The sequence below is a fragment of the Ambystoma mexicanum genome, chromosome 6p, assembly GCF_040938575.1.
Source record: "Ambystoma mexicanum isolate Mex_15411 chromosome 6p, UKY_AmexF1_1, whole genome shotgun sequence".
NCBI lineage: Eukaryota > Metazoa > Chordata > Amphibia > Caudata > Ambystomatidae > Ambystoma > Ambystoma mexicanum.
In genome coordinates, this window is record NC_090935.1 from 329,543,640 (window position 1) to 329,562,643 (window position 19,004).

Sequence of the window (19,004 nt, forward strand, 5' to 3'; positions counted from 1 at the left end):
CTGCAGGGATCACTCGAATACTGACTGAACACTGGCAGCAGCAACAGAGCTACAGGAGAAACGATCAGACTGAAAGGCAGCGATCTTGAATCCCGGTTGCAGAGCGAAGCTGGCATGTGAGCTGGAATCCCGGTTGCAGAGAGAAGCTGGAGGGTGAAGTGGAAGCTGTGGGGAAGACGATCTGCAGAGGAACAGAGGCTTTCTCAGAGAGGAGGCCTCATCAAGACAATGTGCCAAGGGGGAGGGAGGCTACAAAACACCAGGGAGTCCAGCCAAAGCCATAGAGGACCGGAGAGTATACCAACAACAATATAAGCCAAAGAAACAGATACAAGTATTTGAATACCAAAGAAATGAAGTGCAAAAGCAGAACTTGAACATGTCTACACACATGGAAAGCCAATATGTGGAATGTTGGAGCAAGTATAATCCAAAGCAAGTAAATGGTAAAATAATAAGCACAGCAGCAGAACTTGATCAAATCCCCATATATGCGATATCAACGTGGGGAAGGATGGAACAAGTCATGCCTCAAGCAAATAGAAACACAGTAAAGTGATACAACTGTGTCTGTGTTAAGTGACATTCAATCAAAGAAGACGCCCTGGTGAAAAGAATACACCAGACAAGTGAACATTTGGGAGGAGGGAGATAACTTGCAAGGGAGTATACCAGGGGAGTATACAAGCTAATCGGGAAGATTTTGAAACTGAACAAGAGGTCCTGGTGAAAGGAACACATCAGGCCATGGATATTGTGGGTGGGGGTGGATACCTGGCAGAGAAATATACTAGGGAATCTACATAACCCAAAAGGGGGTTCCTGGCAGGAGAGTACACCAGGTAATCCACTCAAAATCTAAGAGTCTACAAGAGGAGTCCTGGCAGGGGAGTATACCACGAAGACACTTCATATTTTACAAAGCATATGGTAAAGGAGTATACCAAACACAATTTCACCAATCTATGGAACTAATATTTGAAAGAGACACTTTTACAATCCTGAAAGATTTGATGTTTGAAATAGACACTTTTGTCATCCTGAAAGAATTATTATTTGAAAGAGACGCTTTTGCCTTCCTGAAAGAAAGATTGTTTGAAAGAGACACGTTCGCCATTTTAAAGTAATTATTGTTAGAAAAAGACACTTTTACTATCCTAGAGGAATTGTTGTTTGAAAGACACTTTTTGCTATACGCAAGCTACCCTAAAGGAATTATTGTATGGAAAAGACACTTTGACCCTTCTAAAGGAATTTATGTTTGAAAGACACGCTTTGCTATCCTCAGGAAATTGTTGTTTGGAAGAGACACTTTCGCTGTACTACCTAAATCCAGGCCAAGGGCACTGCCCTCTGTATCCCAGAAGTGCTCCTTGAAGAAAGTTATTTCTATTGGATTTATTTACTTGTTTGATTCTGAAAACTTTTTGTCAAGTATAAGTTTAAGAAATGTCCTCACATCCTTAGTTGAACATGTCCAGTGTGAGGGTCAGATTAGTATGTTTTGGACACAAGGACAGTTTATACATTTTCCACGACTTGACACAGACCGATGTTTAGTTTTAGTTTCCTAAGTAGAGAAACACTCATTAGCATAGGGGCAAAGAGGCCTTCATTCAACCCTTTTGTTTTAATAAGGATGCCTGATGTTCAGAATATTACAACTTTGTGTCTTCCTCTCATTTCTGACCCCTCACAATCTCCAGTGGGAAATTACACACCTTGCACCCCTGTCTATTTCAATGGGCAGTTATGCATTCCTCATAGGTACTCACTACCAGCATCACTGCTGATGACACCCTGGCCGAATTACAATGGGTAATGGTGGAAAATCCCCTGGCAGTCTGCCCTAACGAGTATGATATCCTGCTTCTTGTATACCTCCAACCTGAGAACGCATTGAACATGAAAGTGTAATGATTAATATGTTCACCTGCCTCAGTGGAGATCTTCACAAATTGCATGGCAGATGCCATGCAGGCCCTGCAGCTAAAGTTTAAAAGTAGGCTTGCATACATGGTTCAGAAAAGCATGACCCTTGATTATCTCTTCACCGCCAGAAGAGGGAGCATGTCATCTATTAAACACCTGCTGCTGTTTCCTAGAGGATGGCCACGGTAAGATAGAAACTGATGTTTCCCTCTTTAAGTTGCAGAGTGGACTCTCCAAGGCAGAGGCTAAGGTTGGAACTTCCAACTACACAAGCTTTCTTCATGGTACTAATCAACACACTGCTAATTATAAAGTGATGTGGTTTTGTCATCAAACACCTGACACGCCATTGAAGGTCACTAGTGCCCACTCCCTTTTTCATATTTGATAAATGTCTGATCACTGACCTGACTCCTGAATGTGAAGAACCAACCCAACAGTCCTCAGGTTGGCCAGTCCGTACGATGAAGTCTGGGGAATACTGTATTTATGCCTTTTGAAATCTAATGGGGGGAGACGGCAAGGTCCTGCATAACTTCACATGCACCATTCATGTAATATTGCAGCATCCGGATTTCATTTTGTAATGATAAAATGTTCACCTTTTATCATTCTGGTCTGTCTTTCTCCTTACCGGTGTGTTTTAAATTTGCCCTCAAGAGCTTTCCCCTCTGCCCCTGTAAGCCCTTGCCTGGATGATCCAAAGGGCTGTTTAGCTGTTCTCATGAAGGCTGTATTACATTGCTCCGTCATGGTTGATTGCATCCTGTGTTTGCCTGATAGACAAACTTATCCTTGAGCATTCAGGGTAGCTCATGCCATTGTGATGCATGGTCTGGAAGAGGGGGCCTTAGCATGAGCTGTTCTCACGTCATCCAGTATTTAATGATCTGAAAGAAATGGGAAGGACTCAATTCTGATCTGTAGGATAGCTTACAAACTGGATCCATGTGTGTCTGTGAATCTCTGTGGTGTTTGTGTCTCCTAATTATTTCTGAACTCCTAGAGCTAAGCAGGCTGAGAGGTATCCATATGGAAGATTTCTGGTTCTGTCATTTCCTTAAAGCAGGGGCAACAAATTTAGACTAACGATACATAACATTTCCTTTCATGTGTTTTAATCGTGGGTCATTCTGAAAGATTGGCAGCCATTCTCTCACCAGCTGTTCAATGTCTAATTTGCCTGTGTCAGTGTGCTCTGTTCATCTCCTGGACAGGTTTATTTCAGGCAAGTAGATTAATGGAATGACCTCACTCAGTGACACACAACAGACACTGCACATGAGCTGCCACTGAGTTTGGGTGAATGAGGATCCATCGAATGCTCAACTGTGACTGTAGCTGTAGTAACTCAAAGCATTGCTTTGCTCACACTGCCATTCAAGCATATGCAACGTTGAATTCAATTGGGTTGGAGCACACCATTTAGATGGTGATGCGCATGTTTGTGGTTCACCCGCAACACACTCGAAGCATTTTTGGTGCAGTATGGCTGGCTGAAATGAGAGCAGATATTGTATGCCACTGCAGGCACATCGCGGATAGGAGGGCAATTGCTGACAAAACCAGTAATCACAAGGTGGAGAACATGTGCAAAGGATTACAAATGCATTGTGTGTCCTAGCATTAGTGCAGCAATAGCGTTGGAGCCATTATTTGCTGTCACAAAGCTACATGCTAGTTGCTAAGGAATATGCCACTGTGCCACTGTAAGGAAGGAATTTCCTTTTAGGCAACTTTCCTTTTATAGTCTATGGATCCCCAAACTTTCTGCTTCAGATTCTGAATCTGTCCTGACTTTTTACAGAGACATGAAGCCTCCAACTTCACCACCCAGGCATTATTGCTCATTTGTCATGGGGAAACTGATCAGTCCTTCAAACTAGCAGTACTAGGAAACTATGTTTCCCTTTTGGTCTTTTTACTTTTGACAGGTTTTGGTAACTTTCTAACAGTGCACACAGCATCTTACAATGCAGTGCATGGAGATACTTTTGTATTTTGGGTTGTTTGTATACATGCCTAAAGACAAGCTGGTGACTACAGTTAAATCTTTACTCTTTTTGCAGTACTTTTAGCATGCACAATCGCATTTACCACATCTACCTACTAAACACAGTGTTCTACTATGGACGTGCCACAAGATTTGTCGCTTGATTTTTGGCCAAATTGTTTTTTGGCCTTCTTCCTGCCTTCTCTGGTCAATACATATCTAGTATGGGCATACAATTGCCTGAGAAAGCTGCTGTTTTTGCAGGATAGTGCATGCCATGTGTGTGTGGACCCAGGACGTGGATGTGGACTGTTTGGTGCCATGCCACAACTGTGATGCCTGAATGTCTACTTTCCATGCATGAGTGAAACCCACAGTGGTCCCTGATTGGATCACTGCTGGCTGATTGAGTGGTACAGGTCCCAACTATTGGTGGCCTGATTTTTGCCATGAGTTTGCCATGAGGATTTGGGATAAGAAGAGGACTCCTGCAGCCAATCCAGCAGATCATTGTTGACATCAAGTATCCTGTGTAGCCATGCAGCTGACTGTAGATCCGTGAACAACTCCTGAAGTGGCCTGGTGACCTTTTCTGAAGTGTCCCTTGTGAAGCCCTGTTGGACTACCTGATCTGAGATGGCCCACTACGGTGCTTCCAACCTTGGACTGATGGGGCCAACCAGTCTCAATGTCTTCTCGCATTCTTGAATCTTTGAGACTTTGGAATCATCCATGTATCATCCCTGGACCACCCAGTGGACCGTCCAGCTCTGAAATGCGCCACCAAGACAGAAGAATCTCCATTCTGTGTTTTCACCCAGAACTTCAGTGGTCGCCAGCTTGTTCTACGCATGGGCGTAGTACATGGGGGTATAGGGTGGACAAATCCCCCCCACAATTTTAAGTGAGGGGCACAAAATGGCAATTATACCACCCAGTTTCCCCCAGTTTGTGTGTCTCTCTCCTGCCCCAGTTTGTGTGTCTGCAGCGTGTCCCTATGCATGAAAACTTCAGACTCTGAAGTTTGCACACAGTTCAGACAGTCAGCATCAGTGCTGCTGCCCGGGTTTTGGTAATGGTAAACAAGAGTCTTAACTTTGCAGCCTGATGCGTAGCTCACTCATACGTTCCCCTCCCGCCCGCACCAGCGCATTTGGAGCGCCACGTGCCCAGGCCGGCATACTGCATGTGCCCCTGCGAGTGCGCAGCCTCAGCTTCAGAAGCCACTAGCCAGGCAGCGACATGTGCTCCTGACTACTGACAGTGTGAGAGAAGTGTGACTCCGCCGACTCAACCTCCTGGAGACTGGAGTCCTGTGGAGAGACCTCACACTTGCTCAGCCTACTAAGTAAGGTAAGTCAAGTCAAAGTGGCCCCAGGCAGGTGTGTTTTCATGCAGGGGTGCCACAGCAATGCAACGCTGCCTGTTTAGTCAATGTTTAGAATTCAGGAAAAGCCAGCAAACCCCTTAATTCGTCCCATTTGTTCATTAATTTGCACGTGATGAATTGTAACACTTCCCCGGCTTTCCTGTCTGACACCTTTAAAGCTGCATAAACTGCTGATGGCGCCAAGTGGGAGGGGGTCGGGGAGTTGTGGGGCACAGTTTCCCACCACACAAACATGCGCTGCTTGTTCACATGCCGTGGGTCTAAGAAAAAGATCATGCACAGCTGTGAAGTGCCCCCCCTCCACCTCCATGTCCTGTCTGACACCTTGGGTAGTGCGGTGCAGGCCAGGCGGATGGAGGAGGATTTAATTAGAGGGAACGAATGAGCAACCATCATATTTATCACACGCAGCGCGTTGAGGTTGAACGAGCTGCTAGTGCTTCCTCAGTGTGGGCCTGCCTCATGCATCCTTGCATCCCCCATGGGCAGGCGGCATACTTGCCAACATTCTGTGAGCAAAAAGTCTAAGATGTAGGATTTTTCAAGTTTCAAAAATAATACTTAGCATAACAATGACATCACAAGAAATTACAAACCATACATTGTTGGCACCAGTGGAGCATTCTTAAATGCTCAACCCATCAAACAGCACAACATGGAAAGATGTTGAAATGCTTACAATGTATAATTTTGAATGATAAGTTAATACTAAATTTAATTACTCACCTTCACAGAAGGTAATCACACAGAGCTGGTAGGCAACGTTTGCCACTCCTCTGTAGCATCAGCCTGGGTAGTACATACTTATTACTGCAGTGGAGGTGGAATACTGGACACCATGGAGACTGATACCCTCTTCAGTCTGATAGGCAGATGCTGTGTGATGGTGGTACGCTCTGCCAATGGCCTTCACTGGTGGTTCACCCAAGGTCTGTCCCTGCAAGAGTGCAGGGCAGAGTCATGTAGCTGCCAGGTCAGGGATTGATCTGAGCCCATCACTCAAATGTATCACTTATCCACCCACCACACAGATGGATTAATTGCCTTAGAGTCACATATATCACCTGCCACTGTAAAAATCAGTAGGATCTGTCACCCAAATCTGTAGGTGGTAGGACTGCTTAAAAAGCAGTAGCCTGCCTACTGCCTAAATCAGTAGGGTTGGCATTTATGACGCAGTACACAGGCCCAAAAGTCTGGGGCCTTGCTGTTTTCGTAAAAGTTGAGGGGCAGCCATTCCCGACCTCTTATACCCTGCCGGCCTCCAAAGAACAAACCTATGCTATCTTTGTCTTGCTCTTTAGGCACTGCTCAGAAAAACAAACATGTTTTTGCACAGGACCTGCCCCTACACAACCCCACAAGCATTGCACTACCTGGCAATCAGCTGCATCTTGCTAGCTGCATGTTCCTGGCTGTCTCTGGTTGTAGCATGACTATGCTTCTTGCTAGGAACGTTGTGAGTTTTGAATTTGAATCCAAACTTATATCTCTTTACAAGGGGGCAGTGTCTTTGCCCCAAGACTCACAGCCACCACTGTTACATCTATCCATGGAGACATGGGCATACAAGCTTCTTCACAACACCCCCCCAACCCTCCTCCCCCTTGCACCGCCCCCAGGGAAGAACATCTTTCTTCCCAATCCAACAATGTCAACCTAATAATGTGCACCCAACAAGTATTAACCCCCACACACTCAAAAATAAATACTAGCAAATATTTTAATTTTATGCTGAGGTCCCAAAGATTGGCAGCACACATGTTAAACCAGGACTTTGCACTCAAACTTTATGTCATAAATGGTATCACCCCATCAATGCGCATCCCAAAATGCCAATATTCCACAGCCCCATTTCACCGCATATATATGGGGGGTGGGTAAAGTTAATAATAAATATGAGCGGTTATGGGGGAGAAGGCTGCAAAGGGTCTCCTCGGCACATATATGCAGTGAAATGGGTTAAAACAAAATGTTGGTGATGCACAGTAAAACGTGTAGTGATCACATAATGTTAAGGACATAAATAGACATTTCTGGTTGAATGCACCACTTTGTTGATAACTTTTACCTTCCTGCAATGTGTCTAATACATCAAATATATTTAAAGAAATATTCTTGAACCACCCATTTGTGTCCCAACAAATGTCATGGTACTACAGTTAGTCTTTTTGGGACACATTTTAAGTAGCTCAAAAGTTATCAATAAAGCGGTGCATTCAGCCTGGAATTTCCACTTACATACATGGATAACGCGCCCAATGTGATACAATAAAATAAATGCTGTGCAGTTTGAGTGTTACACTTATGTCCACTAGCAATCAGTAGTACTACAGTGCTAATACTAACAAGTGAGACAGTGACTGTGACCTGGCCATTATGACCAGCAACCACCCGTGCCTTCTCTCTCATGAGTGGGGTATTATTTCACCCTCTGTGGTCAGATAAGGATCAGCATTGATGGGCAACAGTAGTTTGTTACCCTTCTACACCAACTTCTGCTTGGTGAGTCCCTTGATGACTCAGGTGAACTGTAATCTAATTTCTGTGGTTCATACATTTCCATTAAGTCAATTACTTTTGCAACAATGCGGCCCGTCTCAGCTTCTAGCCCACTATGCAGTTGCATTGATTCACGAAAGGCCTAATTAGGGGTATTGCTTGCAGAGCCCATTTGGATGACTCTTATTCTGCTGACGCTTCCTATTGGTGCTTTCCTGTCCTGTGTTGCGTTCCTATTCCTCAATTCTTTCAGCAATAGCAATCCAGTGAACCCTAACTTCCTTTCCTGGGCAGGCTGCGGATGGTTGCCTGTTTATAATTAAAGTGCAGGTGCCAAGACCTTACGGTCAGGAGGCAGGAGTTTGTGCTACCTCTGCCCAAGACCCACAGGAGATCCTGACAGCAAGGCTCTTATCATCTCGCCCATAGAAAAAGGCAACACATTCCTCTTGGCTCCTCTCTACCCCCTTTAAAAGGACTTTATGTGGCAGCTTGTGTAATCACATTCTCTTCGCAATACAATCACACTCACCGTGCCGCCACACTTGTCGTTTTTCACAGGATGTCACTCCCAATTCACCTTCTCTACACAATGTTCTACATCATAATTAAGGCCCTCCCCATCAAGAAGACATCGCCAATAGCCTAACAATCTAACAGCGTCATGAGGCTACCATTCCACTGAAAGCTAAGCCCAAGTCAGGCTGGAAATCTCTAGGTGTAAGAAATATATGACCAAGGATTTAGCGTGCTCTCCCCAGTTCTGTCAGACAGTGGGACTGAAAAGTTGAAAAAAGGGTAGAAAGGGTGCAGAGGACAGAAAAAGAGAGGAGCAAGGGAGGGGAGAGATGGGAACAAGAACAGAGTGCATATGAAAGATAGTGATGGTTTGCAGCAAGAGGTGACCAGTATGTGCTGGGGACAGAGGGGTGCAGGAAAGACCAGAACACAGGACAAGCCAGGAATGGTGGGTGGACACCCAATCTTTTTGGGATGAGCTATGCTCAGGTCATGAAAGTCTTTTGACCTGGGAAGTGGTAACATTTTTACGTGAACTGAGCCTTCTGAAGTGAGACGCCAAATTGAAAGAGTTTGTACTCTGAACTGCATTTCTTTTTCTTAATTTTCTTCTCTTTTCTGTTCTTTTCTTCTTTTCTCTTGTTTTATACAGTGATGACATATGTGATTTAATACGTACTGCTATTTTAATGTTGTGAAAAGTCGAGTTCTTGACTAAAACACAGTAAATAAATTTAAAAAAGCAAAGTCCCAAGGTGTCCCCCCCCCCCAAGATTTTTTCGGTTTTCTACGCCCCTGGTTCTACAAGCCACCTTCCTGCCATGTTTTAACTTCCCATCATCAAGAGATACTGTCCCGGAAGGTCTTTGATTGCGACTGGAGAGACACCTGCTGTCCTCCGTCTGGTAGAGTGTCCTGAAGATGCCTGCATTGGTGCCTGCTGCATTTCTTCAACGGAAAGGGTTCCACTCAGCTCCTGGACCGGACCAGAATCTTCCTTGCACCCGCAGCTCCTGGGCATCTTCTTCTGGATCCAATGGCAGGAAAACCTACCTTCAGTGACTCCAAGTGGACCTACCAAGTCATTTAAGAAAATCGGAGCAAGGGCGGTGAGTAATCGCAATAATTACAGTCACAACTTATTTCCCCTATAATAAACCTTATGATAAACTTTTGCTTGTGCCATTCGTTCACTTTTTAAATGTTTATTTTAAAAGCTGTACTAAAAGATAGAAACAATTATCTTACCTGTAAATTCCTTGTGAGGTCTTCAGGAACTAACGTTGTCCTAAATGAACTGTGTGACCTTTGGGAACAAGGCTCCATTCAACTCAATGGAATTAACTCATAAAGATAGGGTATTACACCTGCAGACTGGTTTTGCTAATTGCATAATTGCTTACCTTCTTTCAGGTGTTTAAGTGAATTGTATACACTTCTACAAACCTAAGGTCACTGTATATATGTTTTATAACTGAGTGTTGGGTGTGAGTGTTACCTGCTTGTTTCATTTTTCCAGTGTGTTTTGGGCCTATAATAAATAGAGTATTTTTGTATTTACCTATCTAAGCAGAATTATTGTGTGCTTCACTGGGTGGACTCATTGTAGGCCCCTGGCCACACTCACTCACTCCCTCACTCCTGACGCTAAGCCTTGACCACTCACCTTGCTTACCTTGATTGGGTTTGGATACACTCTCAAAGTAGACCTGTTCACTATAACCAGGGTGGTCTCCTAAAATCTGTCCACCAGGCAAGATATTTATCTGTCCACCAGGCAAGAAATGTATCTTAACAGCCACCATCTGCTCAATGTTATCCCAGATATCTGCTCCTGTGTGGAGCATACCATCAAACCTGTGCATACATTAAGTGGCTTGTTGGTGGACAGCATGAACTACTCGGTTGACTTTCCTTGCAATCCACCAAAGAAGAATGTGACTCGACCTGCTGTTACAGTCATGTAATCAGTGTTTTACCCACTTGTGCACATATTAATAGTGAACTGGACTTTCCCACCTTCTGACCCATCAAATGCCTTTCTCACTGCAAGAACTACTGCATCATGCAAATCAGGTACAGTCTTGCATGAAAAGTGAATCTGCCTGGGAATCTGCCAGCAGGCATCAGCACTTATCATGAGCTATAGAAAATATGTGTTTTAAACAAAGGCATATGGCAGAAGGTCTACTGCAAGCATTATCACTAATGTAGCAATTGGCAGCTATAGTTGCGGATGATTGTGGTGATATTTCTGACTGTGCTAAAATGACTCACTGAGGCCGGGCTGGCACAGTTGTTCCCTTACCACTACCCTATATTTAGGTGCTGCTCGTGGAGCTGGTAGATACAATACTTTGCTGTGGCACTGACACAACTCTCAATCATGAGTTCAGCACAGGGAAGCGTCATCAGCATGCTGCTGTGTGTTTGTTGGTTACTGGGGGTATGCTGGGTAATATGTTGGTCCAATTAGTACACATGGCATTGCTTCATATGCCCCAGATTTGTCCCTACATTCGCACACAACACAACCTTTCTGCACAGAGTGTAGGTGGCAAGATGCTGCTCTTGACCCTGTACAACACAATGTCTTCTTCTTTTATAACGTTATTTCTGCTGAGCGCCATAAAGGTTTCACATCAATGAACAATAACACATTTTAGCCATCATATGACAATTCCAGGCCAAACATTGATCTAAGAAATACCATTAAAAAAAAATCAAAGAAATCAGAGTTGGCTCGAAGCAGTACAGAAAATAGATAACAATTACATCTAAGTTATGCCATATCGTCATTTATGCCCATGGGCAAGGCAGGCCCCACCGGCCTTACCGCCAATGGCGCTGCATTCACTCCTGTCAGGACTAGCCCCGATGGTATTTTTACCCAGGGGAACGCGCTCAGAAAAATTGCACTATTTGTCAGGTGGGTACCTGGCCTACTAGTCCTCAGTATTTCTCTGGCCACTTTGAGATCATGAACCTTTATTACAGTAGAGTCAAGCGCTTCCTTCCCCATTGTGGCTGCTCTACTACAATCCATAATGTGTTCCCCGGATACAAAGTAACACCCTCACACAAAGCGAAGATAGTGGAGGCCTTTATTCTGGAGTGCTTCCCTGGGTTTGTGTCGGTTAGATAATGGTTTGGGTACTCCATGGAGAAATATTACCTGGGGGTAAGGAGGCCAAATTAATTTGTAGGATGACTTGGGCAATCTATGAGGCAGCTCACTCACTGACTGCACTAGCGTCCTGGTTCCTCCAGGGGTCCAATTGGCAGCATTCCTTGGGATGTCCCATGGCCATTAAGGACACCTGCTTTCATTGGTTTCATTCTGGCCACAACGTGGTGCCCACCATCTCCCATCTTGAGGTCACTAGATTCACTATGGGTGATTTGCACTGCGGGCACTGCCATTTTTTGGTCAACATAATTTCACACTATAGATATGTGCCGTGGACCCGTAGTAGGTGTAATTGGCCATTTAGCAGAGTCAGAAGAAGCAGGAACATGTATCTCTGCAAGTCACACATGTGCAAGACGTGGTACTGGTTGTTGTTGTGATGGTCTGGTTCGTTCGGTCATTGATTGACATATATCACTGCCACCTCGGGATCTCTGAAGTGGCACAAAGAGTGTGTGAACATGAAATGTCCTTTATGGTGGTATTTCTACACTCTGAGCCAGTGCAGGGGTTGTGAGGTAGCAGGTACCCGCTCAATCTGTTATTTCCACAACCCTCACGCTTAGCCACTGCTGATGTTGGACTCAGTATTAGTGTTTGTAACCATGGAGAGCTCTTACAGTCTTGTTTTACAAGAGGAGGGGATGTAGTCAATGTCCTGGTCATTAACATTACCTTCATTATCATCACCACTTCCATTGCAATCATCAAAATCCAAAGGTTTACAAGCGGGGGTGGGGGGATATAGTGGATGTTAAAGTCTGAGAAACACCTATCTCTTCTAACATGAGCGATTGTGCATGGCTCTGCTGCCCCTGGCCTACAGCTGAAAGTTGTAAAGCCAGGTCCCCCTCACAAACATGCGATTCTCTTGACACACCTCAATGGAACCCTGCAGAAACCAGACCTAGACGTTGCAGCAATGGATGATAGGATAACTCTCGCCTGTGCCAGACTCTGATCATAGAAAACTTGTTTTATGGACTGGCTGCACTGAAGTAGCAGAAACAGCTAAGCCACAGATGACAAAGGACTAGTTACCAATTATACAACCTTCTGGAGTACTAACTCTTTCCACACAGAGCCCGTCCCTACACTGACTCAACACACCTCACAGCTGGATCAATGTGACTCACAGAGTCTCGATACTGTCTCAACCACAGGAAAATGCATAAATGCCGGCTCTATGCTGTTGATCACCCAAGACTAAGAAGTAAGTTACAGTGAAACGGCCCGGTTCCGCGGTTCCCCTTTTGTGAACCTAGTGACCTTTAAGCCACACTTCTCTGCCTTTTTCTTACAAGACACGTTCTTGAACAATGACACTGCACCAATTGTCTGTCTGAACACACCTGCTCATCTCTTTTTATAGACTGTTAATTGGACATTCTTTTAATTTGGAGTATTTATCCTAATGCTGTTTGGGCTGCTACTGTTGAATGATTCAATGGTGGTATGCACACTCTATTTATAATGTACTCAAAAAGCGTTTTCTTAGAATTACTAACATATAGTAGTTGAGGTATCAGTGCTAAAAGTAAATAGATCCTACACCGTGTCTTATGAAAATCTAAGAAACCAATTGTCTTATGGAAAGCACTATCAAAAGCACATTTCCACAGCCTCATGACCAGAGGACTGCCCAAAGGGTCATTCATAATTCACAATATGTATATCTATACAAAGAATTGAAAACATACATAACAATATCTACTTACTGTATTTTCAAAAGGAAATTGTGTAACAAACAACTATTGTTACACACAATCGGAAACCCATTTTTTTAAAAACTGAGCAAATTCTGGTACGTAATAGGGTTAGCAGGTGAAAAGATCCACAGACATTTTTTTTGTTGTAAAAATTAAGTCCATAATTCGATGATAGCCGTAGTCGTAACCAATGCTCTATACGTTTTGGGTATTTCTCTTTTAATAAACATTAGGTAGATAATGTACTAACATGAAGTTACTGCCGTGCAGTTTGTGCAACTGTTCTCTTCATATTGCTTTCTTTCAGAGAATTGGTTTCTTAGGTTGCTACTGTTGTCACGACACCCCCCTCCTGAAGCTGTAGATTGCTCTCAGTCTGCGCTACGAGACAAGGGAAAGGAGCTATACCTTTCGGGCTGCGCCTGTTTCTCCGTTATGATTGGGATAATGGCAGGTTTAGTAGTAGTGTGCGGTTGGGTGAACAATTTAGCGACTACTCATCCCTTTTTTTTAAAAAATATATTTTTATTGTTTTTTCCAAGAAAACATACAACCAGTATCATCAACACGACAATCAGTTAAATATCCACAATAATTTCCCGTTCCCTCCCTCCCCAAGTGAACCCGGACCGGGGTTGCGCAGTCTGCTGCTGGCATTAGGGTGAGCCCGGGCTGTCCGGGTCCTCGCCTGAGGTGCTGGCTTCCTTAGGACTGAACAGGGCCGTCGTGAGGGCAATCCACTGCAGGAGGTCCTCCGAGTCATTTATTTTTTGCTGTCTTTGCGCCAGCTCCCAGGCCCCGGTTTCAGCCACTGTCCATCTGCGAAGGTCCTCCCACCATGTTACAAGTTTAGGGGCCCTGGGACACTTCCAGGCCATTGCGATGCGCCTTTTTGCGAGGATGTACATCAAGTCTTTGAGCCTGTTAAGAGGTTTGTTTTTTTTCCCTCGTGGGTACGAGCCCAATAGACATGCCTTGGGGGATTGCACGTCTAGCGTTATGTCCTCCTCTGCTACCTTGGTCTGAATTTGCGACCAGAAGGTTCGTATGTTCGGGCAGGCCCAAAACATGTGGGTCAGGGAGGCCGCGGGTTCTTGGCACTTGGGGCACCGCACCACACCAGCGCCATTGAATCTCGAGATGACAGCTGGGGTAAGGTAGGCCCTATGGATGATGTAAAATTGGATAAGCTGGAATCGGGCATTCCTAGAAACCTTTTTGTGATAGTGTGTTATTGTTTCCCACTCCGTGTCGCCGAATAGTGTGTTCAGCTCGGCCTCCCATTTGCTCTTGCATGTGAGTTCGCTATGTGTGGTGTTGTCAATTAGGATCTCATAAAGCCTAGAGGTTTCGTGTCCCCCTTCTGCCACACCTATCAGGTTCTCTATGGCCTCGTGTCCGGCGCATTGGGATTCTGCATCCGGCCATCGCCTCCTAAGTCTGTCCAGCACCGCCCCGTATAGAAGGAACTGACCCAGTGGGACCCCAGTCAATTCGTGCAGCTCGGGAAATGTGTGGATGCCCTGGTCGTCCACCAGATCGCCCAGAGTGGCGACGCCGGAGGGTTCCCATATGTTCCGGATCGCCTTCCGGTCTTCCGGCCTAGTGGACATGATGGCGGCTATAGGGATCTGTGGGGAGTAGGGGTCGGACAGCTTGACCAACTTGCAGGCCCGACTCCAAATTTGAGTGCCTAGGCGGATGAGGTGCGCGTCCAGCGTTTTGGGCATTGGTCCGATCCAGAGGAGGTCCCTGAGCAGCCATGGTGCGTCTGGGGGCTGCAATAGGCGTGTATCCGTCATGGCATCATCAGCCATCCACTGGATCACGTGCTTAAGCTGGGCCGCTATGTAGTAGAGCTCAAAGTTAGGGGTGTTCAGGCCTCCCCTCTCGTACGGTCTTTGAGTAATGTCTAGGGCCACTCTGTGCCTCCCCTCCCGCCATAAGAGTTTCCTACATAGCATGGCCAGATCTTTGAAAAAACGCTGGGGGATGTTGTAGGGGACGTTGGTGAAGAAATGTAGGAGACGGGGGAGTGCTACCATTTTAAGGAGTCCCGCCCTACCAGCCATCGAAAGGGGCAATTTGCACCATAGGTCGATTGATTTAGCCAGTCCCTCCTTAGCCCTGCCCGTGTTCAGAACATGTTCGGTCTCAGGGTCCCGGTGGATCACGACGCCCAGATATTTGAACGTAGTGGGTTCCCATTTAAGGGCCAGAGGGGGGAGGTGTTCTTCTTTGGTTCCACTAAGTGCAGCCAGCGGGAATAAGCAAGACTTGCTGTGGTTAATCTGGATCCCTGTGCATCTGTGGAACCCGTCTGGGGTTTCCAGGATGTAGGGGAGAAGGTGTTCGGGATCCCTCAGGTAGAGGAGCATGTCATCCGCATACATGGAGACAAGGTGGTTCACACCATTTATCGTTATTCCCCCGTCACCGTATTCCTGCCTAAGGTATGCTGCCACTGGTTCAATCGCTAAGATGTAAAGTAGAGGGGATAGGGGGCACCCTTGCCGAGTGCCCCTGGCCAGGCTCCATTTTTCAGAAAAGGTGTTGTTGGTACGCACTCTGGCGGTGGGGTTGGTGTAAATGAGTTTGACCCAGTTCAAGAAAGCCGTTCCGATCCCCATCTTTGCTAAGGTGGCATAAAGCCATGTCCATCGGACCGAATCAAAGGCCTTAGAGGCGTCGAGGGACACAACTGCATATTTACCGGGCATGCCGTTTGTGCTGTGTATCACGTGGTGCAGCCTTCGCAGGTTCTCGGACATAGAGCGACCCTGCATGTAGCCCGTCTGATCCTGGTGTATGAGGTACGGGACGGCTGCACGAAGCCTTCTGGCCAGTAATGCGGTGAGGATTTTGTTGTCTACATTCAACATGGATAGTGGGCGGTATGAGCCGCAGTCAGAGCTGTCCTTGTCGGGCTTAAGTAAGGGGATGATGGTGGCTTCGGTCATGGTGTCGGGGAGGTGGCCTATGTCATACGCCTCGTTATATACTTTGGACAACAGGGGGGCCAGTATGTCCTCATAGGCCTTATAAAATTCGCTCGGGAGACCGTCCGGTCCCGGCGTTTTACCCGAGGGCAATGACCTAATGGTGGCTGTGACCTCGTCGGGGGTGACGGGGGCTCCGAGGGGATCTGCCAAGTGGTCCTCCAGGCGTGGGAGCCGGATGGCGTCTAGGGCGTCTTCGATCGCGTGGTCAGGGGGCGGGGCTGGATCGGAGTAAAGGGTTTGGTAATATTGTTTGAACACTACGTTGATACCCACTTGCGTGTGGAGGGTCAGGCCGTCTGTATTACGAATGGAGCAAATGGGGTATTTGGGGGTTTCTCGTTTATAAAGCCATGCAAGAAGCTTCCCGGGTTTATCGCCCAGGGCATGATTCCTCTCCGTGAATTTTGTATAGCTCAACTTCCCCAGCGTCTCCCAGTGTGTTAGGCATGTTTGTTTAAGATCAATCATCTTTTGCAGGTGGGCGGGATCAGGGGACGGGGTGGCTTCGAGATCTTGGAGTTCAGTCTCAGCGTGCGCTAGCAGGGACGTGACGGATTTTAGGGCCCCTCCAGCCGCGGCTATCATTTCCCCCCTAGTTACCACCTTGTAGGCTTCCCAGGCTGTGCCTAAGTATCTGACGCTATCAATGTTGGTCTGCCAGTAATGTGTGGAACCCTCCCTGATTTGTTCGCTGAAGGCTTTGTCTAACAGCGCTTCGCTCCTCAATTTCCACGTGGGGATGGGGGGCCTGGGCGTCGTGGTCACCCACGAGGTCATCAAAGGGGAGTGGTCTGAAAGTACCCTGGCTAGGTACTGCGTGTCCTCAAATCCCGCCACGTGCTCTTCGCTAATGAACAGGCAGTCTATCCTGGTATGGACCTTATGTGGGGGGGAGTAAAAGGAGAAGCCTCTGGTTTCGGGGTTTTGCACTCTCCACAGGTCTTTCAGGGCATATTGCTGCGTGAGGGCGTTCAATATCTTGGCGGGTGGGGAGGGGTCCCCATGTTTACCATCCGACCTGTCTATGCGTGGGTTCAGGGTACAGTTGTTGTCACCTCCCCATATCGTTATGCATTCATTACTCGGGGTCAGCCGAGCGTACAGCGAGCGAAAGAAAACAGTGGCATCATGATTCGGGGCATAGGTGCAAATCAGGCGGACGTCCCGCCCCTCTATGGTGCCCTGAACCAGGGCCATCCTACCTTCATTGTCCGTTTTGGTGTGGGTCAGCTTGACTGGGACAGAGGGGGCGATCCATATCAAGACGCCTCTGGCGTAGGTGGAGTAGGGGGAGCCCACTAGGGTGCCCCGCCAGACCTTGGCCAACGCTGCAAGCTTAGGGCCACATAAGTGGGTCTCCTGAAGGAGGGCGATTCCGACCCTGTGGCGTTTCATGTAGGCGTGGATGCGGCGCTGTTTGATATAGCTGTTTAGCCCCCTGACGTTCCAGGACATGACTCTGATCCTCTCAGCCATGGTCTGTGTGTGGTCGTGCGGCTGTGGGAAGCGTGAGGTTGAGGGGTTTGACGAACCTGGTCGTCCTGGTTGCAATTCCGCTGCGCTTGGTCCCGGTCCGGTTTGTGTCCAATTCAAACTGCGATCCCAACTTGGGGTTCAAACCCCCACAAACAACAACGTCTAACTTAACAAAAAACACAACTTCAAACATAACACGTCTAGCGAGGTTGCCCTTGCTCTGACATCCCCGTTTCTGCCCCATCAGACCAGGGTCTTCCGGTGCCCTACGGGCGGGTGAACTCACCCAAAGTATCCTGGGGATAGGAAAGGGGCTGCCTCCGAAGGTGTTGTCAGGAGGTGCGCCACGACCGGCGCGGCTCCGGTTCCATCAGTGTCGCCACGTCTATTGTCATATGAATGTACGATCGGCGACTGCAGTCAATGAGTGGAGAAGTTCCTTTGTTGCGGGCGGCTAGGGCCCGCGCTGCTTCCGTTCGATGTCCGGGATCTGTTCTCTGTCCATCCATTCGCAGGCCTCTGCTGGGTTATCAAATAAGTGGGCCTTGTTGTTGCGCAGGACCTTGAGTCTAGCCGGGTAGAGGAGTAGATAGCGCAGGCCTGCTTCCTTGAGTCTCGCCTTGGTGTGGTGGAACTGGGCCCTGCTCCTTTGAACCTGCAGGGTGTAGTCAGGGTAGATTGCTATCTTTGCGGCGTCCCTCTGTATGGATCCGCCCATCCTGGTGAAGGCCAAAATGGATTCCCTGTCCCTATAGTTGAGGACTTTGGCTATTACGGGTCTTGGTGGGGTCCCCGGTGGGGGCCTCCTGGCTAAGGAGCGATGGGCTCTTTCAATAGTGAAGCCCTGCGACAGTTTCCCGGCCCCAATTTCCTGTATGAGCAGGTTCTCGACGTAGTTAGTAGGGTCGTTGCCCTCGATGCCCTCGGGCAGGCCGATAATTCTGATATTGTTTCTGCGGGCCCTTCCTTCGGCCTCCTCAGCCCTGTCCTCTAGGTTCTTCACTTTCTGCGCCAAAATGTCTACATCCTTTAAAAGTTGAGTTTTGGCATCGGTATTGTCTCGGACTTGGATCTCGAGGGCGTCCGTTCTGCCGGTGATAGAGCGCACATCCTGCCTCAGTAAATTCAGGTCGATCGCAACCGCATCAATCTTGTCCTCCATGGTTTTCTGGAGTGTCTTGATGGCCTCTAGCAGTTGGGAGTTGGCTGGCTCGGGTCTCGCGGCGCCCGGCACCTCCACAGGGGCAGAAGCCTCCGCGGGTCCGATCGCTCCAGCGGCCGCGAAGGACTC